A 14,176-nucleotide genomic window follows, 5' to 3' on the forward strand; every position below is an offset into this window, starting at 1 on the left:
TAACCAATGACCAAAATCGTATAAGTCCAAACAGCAAAAAATTATTATTAAATGTTCATACTGCAATCAAATTAACTCAAAAGTAAAGTGAGGCATCAACAAACACTGGAAGGCTGCTGACTCCTGCAAAATATTAGTCTCGATGGAAGGATAAATGGGGTATTCAAGTGCCTGAGATTGAACTAGCCCTTCGATTTTTTTAGTTTAACTTTATGTAAAATTAGTCTTAGATAAGATTATTAAAAAATTTTGAGTCAAATTAACATTTTAATCTCAACATGCCCTGTTAATATGCTTACATCATTCACTGTTAATTGTCTATTAATTTATAGAACAACTGATTCTAATCATTGAAAGCTTCTAGTTAACAGCGCGCTACCGAAAAGTCTAGATACAGGTTGGTCAACCAACAGAGAAAGAAATCAGTAGTAATGCATTCTGTCACACGTCAGTTGATGAGGGCAGCCAATTGCTGAACTTAGGTCAATCACCCAGGTTCCTTCAGAATTTCATCATTAACTTGTTGTTATCTAGTTCTAAAAAATGGCATATCCACATGTTAGCTTAGTCATTAGAATAACTAAATGGCTGGATGCCGAATTACGTTTGCAAATTAAAAGTGCTATTAAAAAATTGCCCACTTTGAGAGCATAGCAGAAGGCTTCCTCCTTCAAAGCAAAGATCTAAAGCCTCTAGAAAGATTGAAAAACACTATATTGAACACAAGAAGATTGCATATTGTAGTGTACTGAATTCTAGTATACTTCCCTGAACTTTAGCCAAATTGGGCAAAGTACGGAGAAAATGGTGTGTATGAGACTATTGGAGGAAGTTTAGAAGCAAAACTTGTAGGTTAAGTGAAAATTCCATTAAATGAGAGGGTTAAGTTGCAATTATATTGGGGCTTATGGATAAGCCCTACCTCACCTACTCTCTCTTTTGTCTTCTACCCATACAACAGAAAAAAAAGAAAAAAAAACCCTTCTCTCTCTAAACCCTTTTTCTTTTACTTTCTAACACCTTTCTCTTCCTTTCTCTTGTAACCTCTCCATCAAAGGGGTAAATTGGATATTTTGGAAGCTTGAAGTTGGAGAAGAAGCTTGGAAAAGCTCTCTAATGGTGGATCAAACTTCTTGACTATGGTGACTAAGGTGAGATTTATGGATTAGAATTAGATTTAGCTAAATCTTTTAAATGAGATATTTGAGATCCCTAGGTGTTTCTAAACTAGTTTAGTCAAAAGGTTCACCATGATTTTTAGGTGTTCTTGAGGATTTGAAAACCTAGGGCATGGAATCGTGATTTTTGTCCCTAAGCTAGTGTTTTGTTGGGGGTTAAGGGGGGGAATAACCCCTTAACCCCCCAATTTATTCCCAAACACCTAAAATAAGGGGTGGGGTTAGCTAACCCCTAACCCCACCCCAAGAATAGGGGTGGGATTAAAGTTAATCCCACCCCTATTTAATTTTTAATATAATTTTAAAATTATAATTTTAAATTATAAATTTTAAAAATTTATAATTTGCAATCTGAAAATTAATATTAGTATTTTTAAAATTTAAAATTTAAAATTTTAATTTTAATTTTAATTATTTAAATTTGAAATTTTATATTTTATATTTGAAATTTTTAAAATGCTTAATTTGTAATCTTAAAATTAATATTAATATTTTTAAATTTTTAAATTTAATTCTTAAATTATAAATTTTAGAATTTAAAATTTTAATATTAAAATTTAAAAGGTTGAAAATTAGTGTTTTTGGAGGGTTAAAGTGCAATTGTAAGTAAAATATTAAAATAGATCGTGAAATGCAAATGTTCGTGAAATTTGAACTTAAGAAAATTTTAAAATAGTTGTTCCTAAATTTTAGGTATTTTCAAAGTCACAAAGAGTAGTGAGAAATATTTTTTGGTACAAAATTACGCTAAAATTAATTTAATTTTACTCCTCAAAAATATTTGCAATCATACAATTTTAAATTAAAAAAATAAAAGCTTTTAGTTCAATAGATTAATCTGAGGGTATTTTCGTCTTTTTATCTTTTTATCAACCACTATCCTTCTTATCCCACCTACTCCAACCAAGCACTATTTTTTTTAATCCTGGACTAACTCCAACCCCCAACCAAACACAAAAAATACTCTAACCCCACCTTAACCCTGAACTTAACCCTATCCCTGGAATAACTAGTTTTTTCTTAACCCCGAACCAAACAGTAGCTAAGAGAGTTGGAATCAAATTGACCTTATAAATCCTTAATTGAAGGTTAGTTCGACACTGGGTACAATTCCGATTTGGATTACGACGAGGTTACGACATCCGATTGGAGGAATTTGAGAAATTTCATTCGTTAAGCTTGAAGCGTGCCGAATCGACATCGAAGAGCCAGTTGCTTTTAAATCATAGTAATGGTAATTAACTAAGGTGGGTGGTACTCTCCGAATTAGTTGGATTTCTCTATGTCTAATTCTATTCATTGAGCATATATGTATGTATGTGTGATTATGCATCTTAGGATTCAAGTTATCCTTTTCCATGTGAATTGCATGCTTCCCAAGTTAATGAGTAGACAATTGCAATTGAGAACTTTATACTTATGATGCATGATTTTTGAACCTTAGAGATACAAGAATTAATAGGTTGTATGGACGTAGAAAACACAATGAAACACTAGGTGTCATTGTGATGTCGATCATGAACCTAGTGATAAAACTATGATTTGGGTGTAATCTGTTGTACAAGCAGAGAACTAAGACATTGTGTTGCGATATACATGTAGAATGTACTAGATGTTTTGCCATAGTCACATATAATGTGAGATATTACATACTTAGCCATGATCACATAGCATATAGAGGTATATTGCCGTAGTTGCATATAATTTGAGATGAGCATGTTAGGGATTGGTAGATCCCCAAATAGTGTCATTCTTTTATCATGAGAGTTGCATGATGTAGAGTTATATGTTATCTTGGGATAAGTAAATTGTATGCTCTTGAATGTGGAATAGAACCTAATATTGCAAGTCATAACATTTCATGTATGAAATTGGACATTGGTCATTGAGAACCCTAGATATGCTTGTGAACTAGTGGTGAGACTAGAGTATGAACTTACACAAAACTTGTGTAGCACTAGGTGTATTGATAGTTGTAGAACTTGAACCTAGTGATATGAATTGAGTGGAATTTCAAGTGCCAATGAAGGTTTTGAGTCATTGCATGTATAACGTGACAACTAGCACCTTGCCATTGAGATTGAAATAGATCCCCAAAAGTTGCTATTGGGATTGAAATAGATCTCTAGATGTTGTCACAAGGGTCAGTAGTGAGTTCTCTTGGTTGAGAGAACTAGATCATACTGGCATAGTCTGTTACAGCTTGTGGAGGTCGCGACTCCACAAGCAGTGAGTTTCGGAGTGTCACACGAAAATGCATGCGAGGGTCACGACGGTGCCTCCCCGGCAGACAGCCATGGTGGTGGCTCAGGAGTGAAAGACCTCTCCACATGGGCGGCCAAGGTGGTGACTCGGGAGTGAAAGACCTCCCCACTTGGCGGTGTGACTTGGGCTCGACCTCAGGGTGAGGCTAGTATGATTGGGTCGTGAGGTAAAAGGACAGCTAAGTATAGGTCTTGTTTTTTGTTACCTTGTGGAATATTGTAGTAGTGTCACATGATTGGTGACGGGTCGATTATGCCTCCTCAACAAACAGGCAAAGGTGGGTGATTGGGTCGCGTAGCGCCTCCCCACATGGCTGAGAGGGGTGAGTTGGGCTTGACCTTATGGCAAGCTCTCTGATTGGGTCAAGAGTAACTACGGGGTCAAATTGAGCATATTGGACCTTGGAACGTATTTTCATTCATAAAGACATAGTAGTGTTTATTCCAGTTTATGCATAGTGTAGTTGTTTACTATTTCTTGGTTATTGTATCTACTTATGCCTTGATTAGATCTAGTGGGAAAATTCGACGAGGTCAGCAGCCGAACTCACTGGAAACTTCTTTTAGTTCTCAACCCTCGTTTTGCAGAGCTAACCGTGAGCGGAGTGGCACCGGACTGAGGCAAGGGCGCTGTGCCCTAAATAGTGGGGTGACCAAGTGTAGGTTACCCATGTTCAAGTAAAAGAAAAGATTGTAAAAGTATTTGGAACGAAAATGTAATTGAGAACAAAGGTTGTATTTTGAGGAAATGGCATGTACTAAGTATTATGTATCTAAGTTGGAAAATGTATGCATAAATGTGATTATTCCAATGTTGTAATAGTTAGATTTACAAACTCGCTCTTGTGATATGCCCTCATACAGAACTGTGTTATGTTGTTTTTTTTGGATGAAATTCAATGTATTTAATTTTGTTTACACCTTGGATGGATAGAGAAAACTCTGTCCGTTCAGCGGGTCTGTGCACGTGCCAGCATATCCGCTGTGTAATGGGCGAGGCGTGACACATATCTTGGAAAGCGCACTAGTAGGGAAGCAAAGGAATCTAGGTTGGCGAAGCTTCTACCAAATCCGCCCCAAATGGGACAGTAAATGGGTGGCAATAAATAGATTTGGGGCAGTAAACAAGGCAATTTTCATAATCCAAGAATAACTCTCTATCCCCCAACACGAATCTGCCTGCGTAATTATTTAATTTATACAATAAGTTTTATTTTTTTAGAATATTATTTTAGTTCTAAATATTATTTATTTCTAACATAAATATAATTTTAAAGATAATTGCTTTAATAGTATTTTCATTTTTTAAATTTCATTTTAATGAAATAATAAAAAAATTAATTTAACATTTGAATTGGCAGAGCAGATTCAAAGCACCGACAAGAGGCGGATTCTTTGGTAGGATGGTTCATGGGAGGAATATTTTACCGCATCACGAAAGCGGGGTGCGAGGTTAGGCAGGTATGGTGTTGGAAGGACGAGAGGCGGGATGGCTCTCACCCCCAAATCCGACCAGTTTGCACCCTTATCCACTAGAAAGATTGTGAAGCATTGAAACAATTGAACATGCACGAAAGAAGATTTCTCAATATGGAAAGCCCTAGCCTCGTAGAAAAGAGGTTAGGTCATGGACTACTAGGTTCCCATAAACTTGATGTGAGCTTCTTCTCTTTGCCTCTTTCTTCCACTCTTTCTCATCTTGTGCAATTCAAGCTTTCTACGTCATCGCTGCTGCAATTTTTACATATACAAGATTGGTTTAAATCTTAAAATTTTCACTCAATTTAATTCACCCTCCCCCTACCTTAAGTTGGTAAACAATCTAAAAAGATTATGTTGTCTGACTAAGACACTACAAACCAATAACCCACCTCCAAAGAAAAGTAGATCGTCAGGGAATTATCTTTAACTTCTAGTTTTATCTTCATGCCGATAATAACTTTGTAAAAGAGAAGTTAGAAAAAAGTGGAATGCACAAAAAATATATGACAAATAAAAAGAAAGCAGACCAAAGGTTTATGGTATGTTAAATCATGTGATAAAACTTGGAATCAAATAAGCTAATTAAGATAAAAAATCTCCAACATTATAATAAAAGGAATAACTAATTAACCAGGTTTGGAAAGCATGAGAGGGCTCGTCTATTATTTTCAAGCTTCTGTAAGATTAGAGGTCAATGGCAATGAAGAGCAATAAATAGGACTTCTGCTTATATATTGACAGTACGAACCACGGAAATTTAATCCTTAAGAAGCTGCTTAAAGTAGAGGATTACAGGACAATGAGAAGAAATTGTTATTATGCAATAGCAAATTAAAGAATAGAAGGTACAAGACCATTTAAATGCTGTTTGTCATTATCATTTCTCCGCCATGCTTAAGCAGAAACGTTGGTCTTTGATAACCATAATTTTTGTGCATCATCCTTTAAAGCATCATCCTTTAAAGGTCCTTTACTCAAATCCAAATCCTCCAACTACTCTGTGAAAACTATGTACCATCTCGTATCAGCACCTCATCTTGCCTAGACAGTTTACCCCTATCCAAAATCTACAATTAGTAGCGCTTCCTGAATCTTCATTAGATAAGCCAAAGGATGCAAATCATTTCTAACCAATTTTCCCCTTACAAGTTCTGCAACAGCTATGCTTCACCGAATACATTAATTACCGACAAAAAACCTACCCAATGTTCTGTATGGACTTTGTTACGATTAATATTTCTGCAATACCATCTGTTTTACATAAACCTTCAAAAGCTGTGGGAAATGCTTAAAAACTATGTGACAATGCAAAGAGACCAGGCAAGGCTGTACAATATGACAAACAAAATGAAGCCAGGAATACTTCTTTAGATGGAGGGGCCTGTGCACCAGCTCAGGTAATAGATGCAGCTTTTTTAGGGAGCTCACTTGTTGAGTTTGACTTAAACACATCCATCATATTACCAAGTGGACATTATGGAGATACTACATTCTAATTTCTTGAGTTGACAGCAACACATGTACGGATAATTAGTCAATTCTCTTGAAAGATAAAGTGCTCCACTCTTGGACAATGCCTACAAGAAAATCTCATTGATGAAAGCCTGGTGACTTTTCCAAATGAGGTAGTTGATAATACCAACACAATCAAAACAATTTTAAGCTTTATCTGTATTTGTCATCACATTTAGCCAGTAACACATGGCTCTACTAATTCATAGGTCCGAATTGTTACAATGCTCATCCATTCCGACGTGTGCAAGATCCAAAACGACAAATAGTAAATATTCATTAGTTTCTGGTGTATCATCCAGATTAGCTTTTGCTTGTGTTGTCACAAGTTCCAATCTCAAACATCACTTTATCCTAGAAAAGTTAATACTTATATGCAGATAGATCTGTTTTTTTTGCTTGCATATTTTTTCTATTCACAATCTCCCAAAATCATATTATGCAAGGAAAAAAATTGTACCTTTTAACCAATCAATAAGGTAACACCCTTTTGGTACAAACTTTCAAGGAAAATAATTTACCTGAATCTAGCAATTTCACGTAGGGGTCCTCCAATTCCACATCCCACATCCAAAACCTGCAGGTAGAAGTATAAAGGCAGTCTTGACTTTTCTTGTCCTAAGCAAACACATAGCATGTTATTCTTTTTTTATATTATTTGTAAAACAAAAATGTCACAAAGACCTTCATTCCCCTTTTCAATCCTAGTTGTAGAGCAAGAAAGTGCTCATGCCGTTTGATGCTTTCCCTTAATGATTCACCTTTCCATCTAGAGATGATTGAAGCACACATATCAACATAATAAAATTATCATAAGAAAATGTACAAATAGAACGGTGACTTCTTTTTTTTTCTTCTTGCCCATGCACAACAATAATACTTATGTTATGAGTTAGCCAAAACAGAAACAAACCTGTGAGCAAAGTGAAAAGATTCTCCCCAGCCATACTCGTAAAAGCTGGTTGCCAGATCATAATATTTATTAACCTGAGGTGCAAAACAAAATTTCAGTCACGACATCACAGGAATTTAAACTACAGAATCTGTGGTATCAAAATATTAAGAATTTCTATTGTTCGAATTTAATAAAACAGAGGGAATAGGTTGACACTACAGAAGGACCAGATTCTAAATTTATATTTCATGATTCCATCAGATTACTAGATTTCAAAAACTTGTCGACTTTTTCCAAAACTTCGAAAAGCATAAAGAACGATCGACTTTTATTTAAAGTTTGTCTAGATACATTCACTCAGGTATTCTAAATCCATCCACCAAATCTTCCTTCACTTTCTTATAGTATAATGTGTACATAGTACATGTTTTTCGGTTCAACTCCAAATCTAAGTTTCCTTTTCTACTGCACCATCTGAGAAGTAGGATAAGAAAATTAACATTCAATATTTCAGGAAAAAATTGTCTACAAACTAATCATCAAATAGTCATCTCTTATTTTCTAATTAAGCTTGAATGCCTACGGGGCTCTCTCTCTCTCTCTCTCTATCTCTCTCTCTCTCTCTCTCTCTCTCTCTCTCTGCCCATATGTTAATTCACAAACAGCTAAAAGCAAAGGTTTTAAAAGAAAATCTGATTATTCTGAACTCTATACGAAAGTCAACCTTCGAATGGACAGCTTCACAATAAATTCTGTTCCGACAATTATTGTGCAAATCAAACCTTGGAAGATATCTCTCACCTCCAAAAGGCAAAATTTAAAACCATAACCTTATACCAACATCTAGCTTCATCTAAACCATGTAAATCACTCCTGACAAGGAAGATATCTCTCACCTCCAAACAGCAAGCAAGAGCTCAAAGATTTCCTCCCTTTCTCTCGCTTTTCTATTACTCTCTGTTATTTTCAGCCCTCAACCTAAAAAGCAAGAAGTATAAACCCTTAAATCAAAGGAACCGTGATCAACAGTATTCCTTTGATTTAAGGGCAAGCATAGGCAAGTGCAAACTTGGTAATGGGAGATTTGGCTTCAAGACAAATAACATGGCTAAACCAACCAAGGCATAGCTACGCAACTTTAGGAGAGCCTCTAGACAATTAATTTTGTGGAGGATCCAACCATCTAAAATCTAAGGCAGGGAGCTCGAACGGAGGAAGGAGAACTTCCTCTGCTGTAACTGGACACAGTACCTCTCAAGGAGAGAACTGGTATCTTCTTATTAACTCAAAAAAGGACGGCACGGCGTAAAACCATCAAGGGTGCGACCGTATCTTGGTACAACTACCCAATAGTTTTTTATATGTAAAGCCATAAACAATTTTTGATGGACAGAATCAAATTGAATAAACAATTTAAATACAGTTGCCAAAACCTAGCATAATTTTAAGAACTTTTCTTTTCTTTAATATGTTTGGGGGCATACATGAAATGGTTTATCTATCAAATCCACCAAAAACACCCAATAGAAAAGAAAATATGACTATACAAAGATTAGAAATATTGTAGATCAAACAATAAGATAGTCCAAGTATGATGACTAAACAAGAACATTCCTAGTTTGCTTCGATGAGTTCAAGTGGATATTCAAAGTTCTTGTAGTAGAGAAAATATCACCAATTTCCACCATTATCCAAATCGTGCAAATCAGGCCCCAAGGAAGATCTCACCTCCATCTTGATAGACCTAAGGGCATGTTTGGTTTGAAGCAAGGATTTAAGTGCCGTGGCACGGGGTCGTGCAATAAACTTGCCGGCACGGTACAGCACAGTACGTGCCGAGCCGTGCCGATGCGTGCCAGTCAAAAAAATTCTTGTGTGCCCACACATAATAGTATAAAATATTTATTTTCTTTAGCAACAAAATATTCTAACTATTTATTATGTCTTTTTATCACATCTTTTTATTGAGAAAATTACTTACTAATTTAAAGAATAAAGGGTTTTGAGCTGTGCCATCGACACGGGGTCTTGTATCGTGCCGGTATCTTGTTGGCACGGTACGGCACGGTGGATACGGCCCGTGCCGACAGGCACTTAAAACCTTGGTTTGAAGGATTTGAGGCTTGGAATGGGAATCGAAATGACCTATTCCTATTGTTGGTGTTTAGTTTGAAGGATTAACATTCTGATTTCCATTTCTGGGGGAATTGATTCCCTTCAAAATGACTCCCACTATGGAGGGGGGAATCAACTTTGATACTGAAAGGGATTGAGAAAAAAGACGTTTTATTTTTACTAACAATTATTTAAATTCAAATGTAATCTATATTTAATTTAGAATAAATAATAATTTTAAATTTGAAATATGTATTCAGAATTTGATTTTTAATTTATTAAGTTCAAATTTAAATTCTATTATAAGTTTGATTTTTGAATATAATTCTAAATTTAAATTTTGACTTCAAACTTTGAATTGTAAGTTCAAATTTTAAGTTCAATTTGTGAGTTCAAATTTGAACTCAAATTTTGATTACAAATTTAGATAGTAAAGTTTAATTTTAAGTAAAATTAAAATTTTTGAATTTCAATTTGAACATAATTCCAATTCCGTTTCCTCCTATGAACCTAACAAATTAGATGTTTTCATCATTCCATTTTCGAATGCAGTCCCTTCCCATTCCTATTCCAATTTTGATTCCTATTTTGAACCAAATTTACCCTAAGCGTAAGCGAAAGCTCAAGAATTTCCTGTCTTCTCCCACTTCACTATTCTCTACATTGCTATCCTGCCTGTTCTAAAGGAAACTACTTCATCCCTCAACTTAAAAGAGAAATAAACGTGAGCCCTTAGATCAAAGGAACCATGATCAACAGGATAAACTAGTAGGAAAAACAAATACAAAGGTGAAGGCAAACTTGGAATGGGAGAGTTGACTTCACCAAGACAAATAACAGGGTTAGAGTCGCAAGACCCAACAAGACATGGTCAACCCAACAATTTTTTGTATGTAAGGCCATAAACAATTGTTGAACAAATATTTTAGATACAATACTCAAAATCTAGCAGGAATTTAAGAGTTTAGTTTTCTTTCGCGTGCTTGGACAACTCAAGAAATAGTTTATCCATCACGTCTGCCAAAAACTTTCACTATGCTCAATGTCATTTGATTGAATAGTTGCCTCAGCTCCTTGTTGTTTGAAGATACCGTTCCCTTCAATTGGTCTTTTTTCACAAAAAGCAGGCATGAGATAACAAATCAAGTCTTTCCCTAAGATTTCGAATAGCTATCCTGAATTCAAGTTGATTATGTTCCGCTTCCTCCTCAAAATAAGACGATCAAACAATTCCCAACCATGGTTCTTGCGGATTGGATCATCCATAGAGGATAAAAAAAGAAACTATAGATATTTGCTCTCTCCCTTTGAATGAGATCTCAATTCCAACTACGGTTTCATTAGATATCTTACAACTAAAATCCCTCTTTTTTTCGATCCTATTCCTCCACTATCGCGAACTCCACATGATATAATTTTTATTTATTGGGAGCACCCATAAAGCAAGTAACATAAGATGGTCCAAGTTAAATGACTAAACTACAACATCCATTGTTTTGCATTGATGAGTTTGAGGGAATCTTCAAATGGACTGTATGGGTTTAACCACTCAGAAAGTTATCCATTTTCTTATTTATTCAGGAGAAAACTCATAGGGTCACTCAAGAAGCTCAAAAAGATAATATAAAGAACTAAAAATTTATTTTCTTTGTATTAGTTATACCAGGTAAGGATTCTGCTTTGGATATGTTACTTCCTTTAAAACTTTACCTTATGACTCATCTCCTTCATCTCCTTTTATTTAATATCTTGCCATACAACTGCATTAGCCTTTTTGTGAATCATACGTGATATTTTCCTTCTTTACTTTTCCACTTATTATATATCATTCATCGTCTATTACTCTTCTTCCATATGTCAAATAATAAGCAATCATAAACAAATCAAAATCAAAACATCTAGATCTTCTATTGTCCAAATCTTCAACTAGAATTGATTCTTATGCCCCCTCAACATGCTTTTATTATTTCTTCCACATAAATTATCTTATCAAAATATTAGCCCAGCACCTCAACTTGACACCATTTACTATTTCCTTAAAGCTCACTAAATCCTCACAGTATGCACTGTAGAAATGAGCTTACAATATGATTATACAATACAACTAATAAAATAGTTGTTTAAAGAATTTTTCACCACAAAGAAGATAAAAAGTATTCTTACCATATCACTGTAGTTGCTTTTTCTTGTTTCCTCATCTCCTCCAAAACAAACGTGATACTTCTCATATCTGGAGACGTGAAAACGTGCATCTCACTTAATAGAGAATATACCAAAGAAATTACAAATATCTACTAGTGGTTACCTCATTATGTAAGCAAAATAATGAATATTCACCGCTACATTTTTAACTTTGATTATTTGGATGTCGGAACTATTTATAATAATGAAATAAGTTGAAGTCCATAATACTTTTCATTTACCCACAATAAAGTTAAGAGAAGGGATAGGTTAAACTAGAATTGTATGAAGAAAAAGAATTCATATGGCAGATCCTACTAAATTTCTTTTGAGAATTCATATAGCTGAAGCCCATTTACAAGATTTAAGTGAGTAAAGTTGAATATTACCATTTACTTGACGTTTGGTCCACAGTTTGCAATATTCCGGTAATCCCCAATATTTTCTATTGAAAATATTCAAATCATTACCATTCAACTCAAGTTGGGTAGTTGTAAAAGGTGTTAGTGTAAGCAAGGGAATTATTATAGATTCCTAGGCGGTAGGAATACTAGATTATCATGAGTTAAGAGGTATTCTCATTTCCATGCTTGATGAAAATCATTAGTGGTCCATTAATAAGAATATACTAGTTCTTAACAATCTCACAACACAAGTGGCTTGATAATTTAGTAAAAAACTTGCCATTGCAAATATAAAATATACAACATTTTCGGAATATTACAAACCTTGAACCAAGGATTTAAGTGCCCATCGGCACAAGCCGTATCCACAATGCCGTATTTTGCCAGCAAAATATCGGCAAGATACATTCCCCGTGCCGGTGGCACAACTCAATACTCTCTATTCTTTAAATTAGTAAGTAATTTTCTTAATAAAGTTCAAAAGATTTGACAAAAATATATAATAAATAATTGACATAATCTGTTGCTAAAGAAAATAAATATTTCACGCCATTATGTGTCGGCACATATACATTTTTTGTGACCGGCACGCATCGGCACGACCCAGCACGCGCCATACCGTACCGTGCCAGCAAGTTTCCGGCACGACCCCGTGCCATGATACTTAAATCCTTACCTTGAACCAAACCGCTAAATAGTATAATTTGGAAGTGACAAGTCTTTACGAAGTAAAGCAACAAAACTAAAGAGAAGCTGGGGTAGCTTTTATGGAGAGCTAATAACTCAGTTAGTTACATACAATATGGAGAACACAATAGAACAGCAAGTAATATAATATTGGTCCCTTATGTGAATGTTGCAATCATCCTACTGATTCCACAATTAAGAATAGCTTTGCAGGAAGTTTCTGGCTGCACAAGAAAGTTGACCAAAAATGAAAGTAAAAGGAAAAGAAGCAACATGAGCTGGGTGAATACCCCACTGCCAAATGGAAGGGTCATTTTCATGCTCATACCAAACAAATACATAGTCCAATACAAGAAAATTCAGCTAAAGTGCTTCTGCAAATAGAACCTTCAAAACTCTAGCTTTTCTTACACCATAGAAGATAATAAAGGAGAATGGCCTGTTTGGATGTCGAAGCAAGTTCTCCCAATATGAGGATTTTCTCTTGTGATTTAAATCTAGAGGTTTGCCTTTGGTCCCTTGCAAGGTGCAGGGAGTCAATCTATGGGATGATTTATCTAATTCCAAGATAATGAGTTGGATGGCAAATATAGTATGTCGTTGTAGACATCTACTCATACTTGACTACCAATTGATGCATGCTCCTCCTTCAATAACTAAAGGAGATGGATTGAACAAGACGTTCATGTATCCAGACAGGCCCTAAAGGAACTCTGCTGCACAAGGAAAACACTTTTGTCATCTTGCACCTTATTATTTGTGGGTTTTTCCATCACATTTGCATTCAGACAGTCGCCATATATAGTCTCATTATTCATGAGGTAAAAGCAAAGTCCTAATCGGCCAGCAAACGCAACTTGTCTAGATCTGTCAATGCCACATTCACCATAGATCTACGTATCAATTATATATAAATATTATATATATATATATATATATAGAGCTAGTATCCTAGGCTCCGGTACTATAGTCTCGTTTTCGATCTTAGAGTGTTCAAATCAACGATCCACACCGTTACAACTGATCTAGGATATTTAAAATTTTTAAAAATAAAATTTTATATTTTTTTGACATAGTTTACTTTATGATCAAACCATTTCAAAATTGTCAATTTTCAAAAGCTACTATGGCGAGTTTGGAGTTTAACGGTGTAGAAAAATCTAAATTTCTTCAAATTTTGATAGAAAATACTTTAAACTATCTAGATTAAGGTTAACATTCTTGATCTTGAATTTAAAAGTCCTATACTCAAATTTTAAAGATTATTCAATTTCCACCGTCCATTTTGACATAATTTATTTACTAAGTAAACGATGTCGAAAAAAACTAAAATTTTATTCCTAAGAACTTCATAAACCCTAGATCATATTTAACGGTGTGGATCGTTAATTTGAGCACCCTAAGATCGAAAACAAGACTATAGTACCGGAGCTCCGATACTATAGATAGTATAGTAGC

At 34.9% G+C, this 14,176-nt stretch overlaps 1 long non-coding RNA gene and 1 pseudogene across 2 annotated transcripts; one reads left to right on the forward strand and one right to left on the reverse strand.

Moving 5' to 3' along the window:
* The window catches only part of LOC109705872, a 33,710-nt pseudogene that overhangs the window by 4,764 nt on the left and 14,770 nt on the right, over positions 1-14,176 (reverse strand).
* On the forward strand, positions 888-4,254 carry LOC109705870. Of its 2 annotated transcripts, XR_002214949.1 has the most exons (3): positions 888-1,151; positions 2,267-2,425; positions 3,953-4,254. It is a non-coding gene; the product is annotated as an uncharacterized LOC109705870 (long non-coding RNA). The 2 variants fall into 2 exon arrangements; XR_002214948.1 differs by having other exon boundaries at positions 2,267-4,254.

Source organism: Ananas comosus, unplaced genomic scaffold, assembly GCF_001540865.1.
Source record: "Ananas comosus cultivar F153 unplaced genomic scaffold, ASM154086v1, whole genome shotgun sequence".
NCBI classification, from domain to species: Eukaryota; Viridiplantae; Streptophyta; class Magnoliopsida; order Poales; family Bromeliaceae; genus Ananas; species Ananas comosus.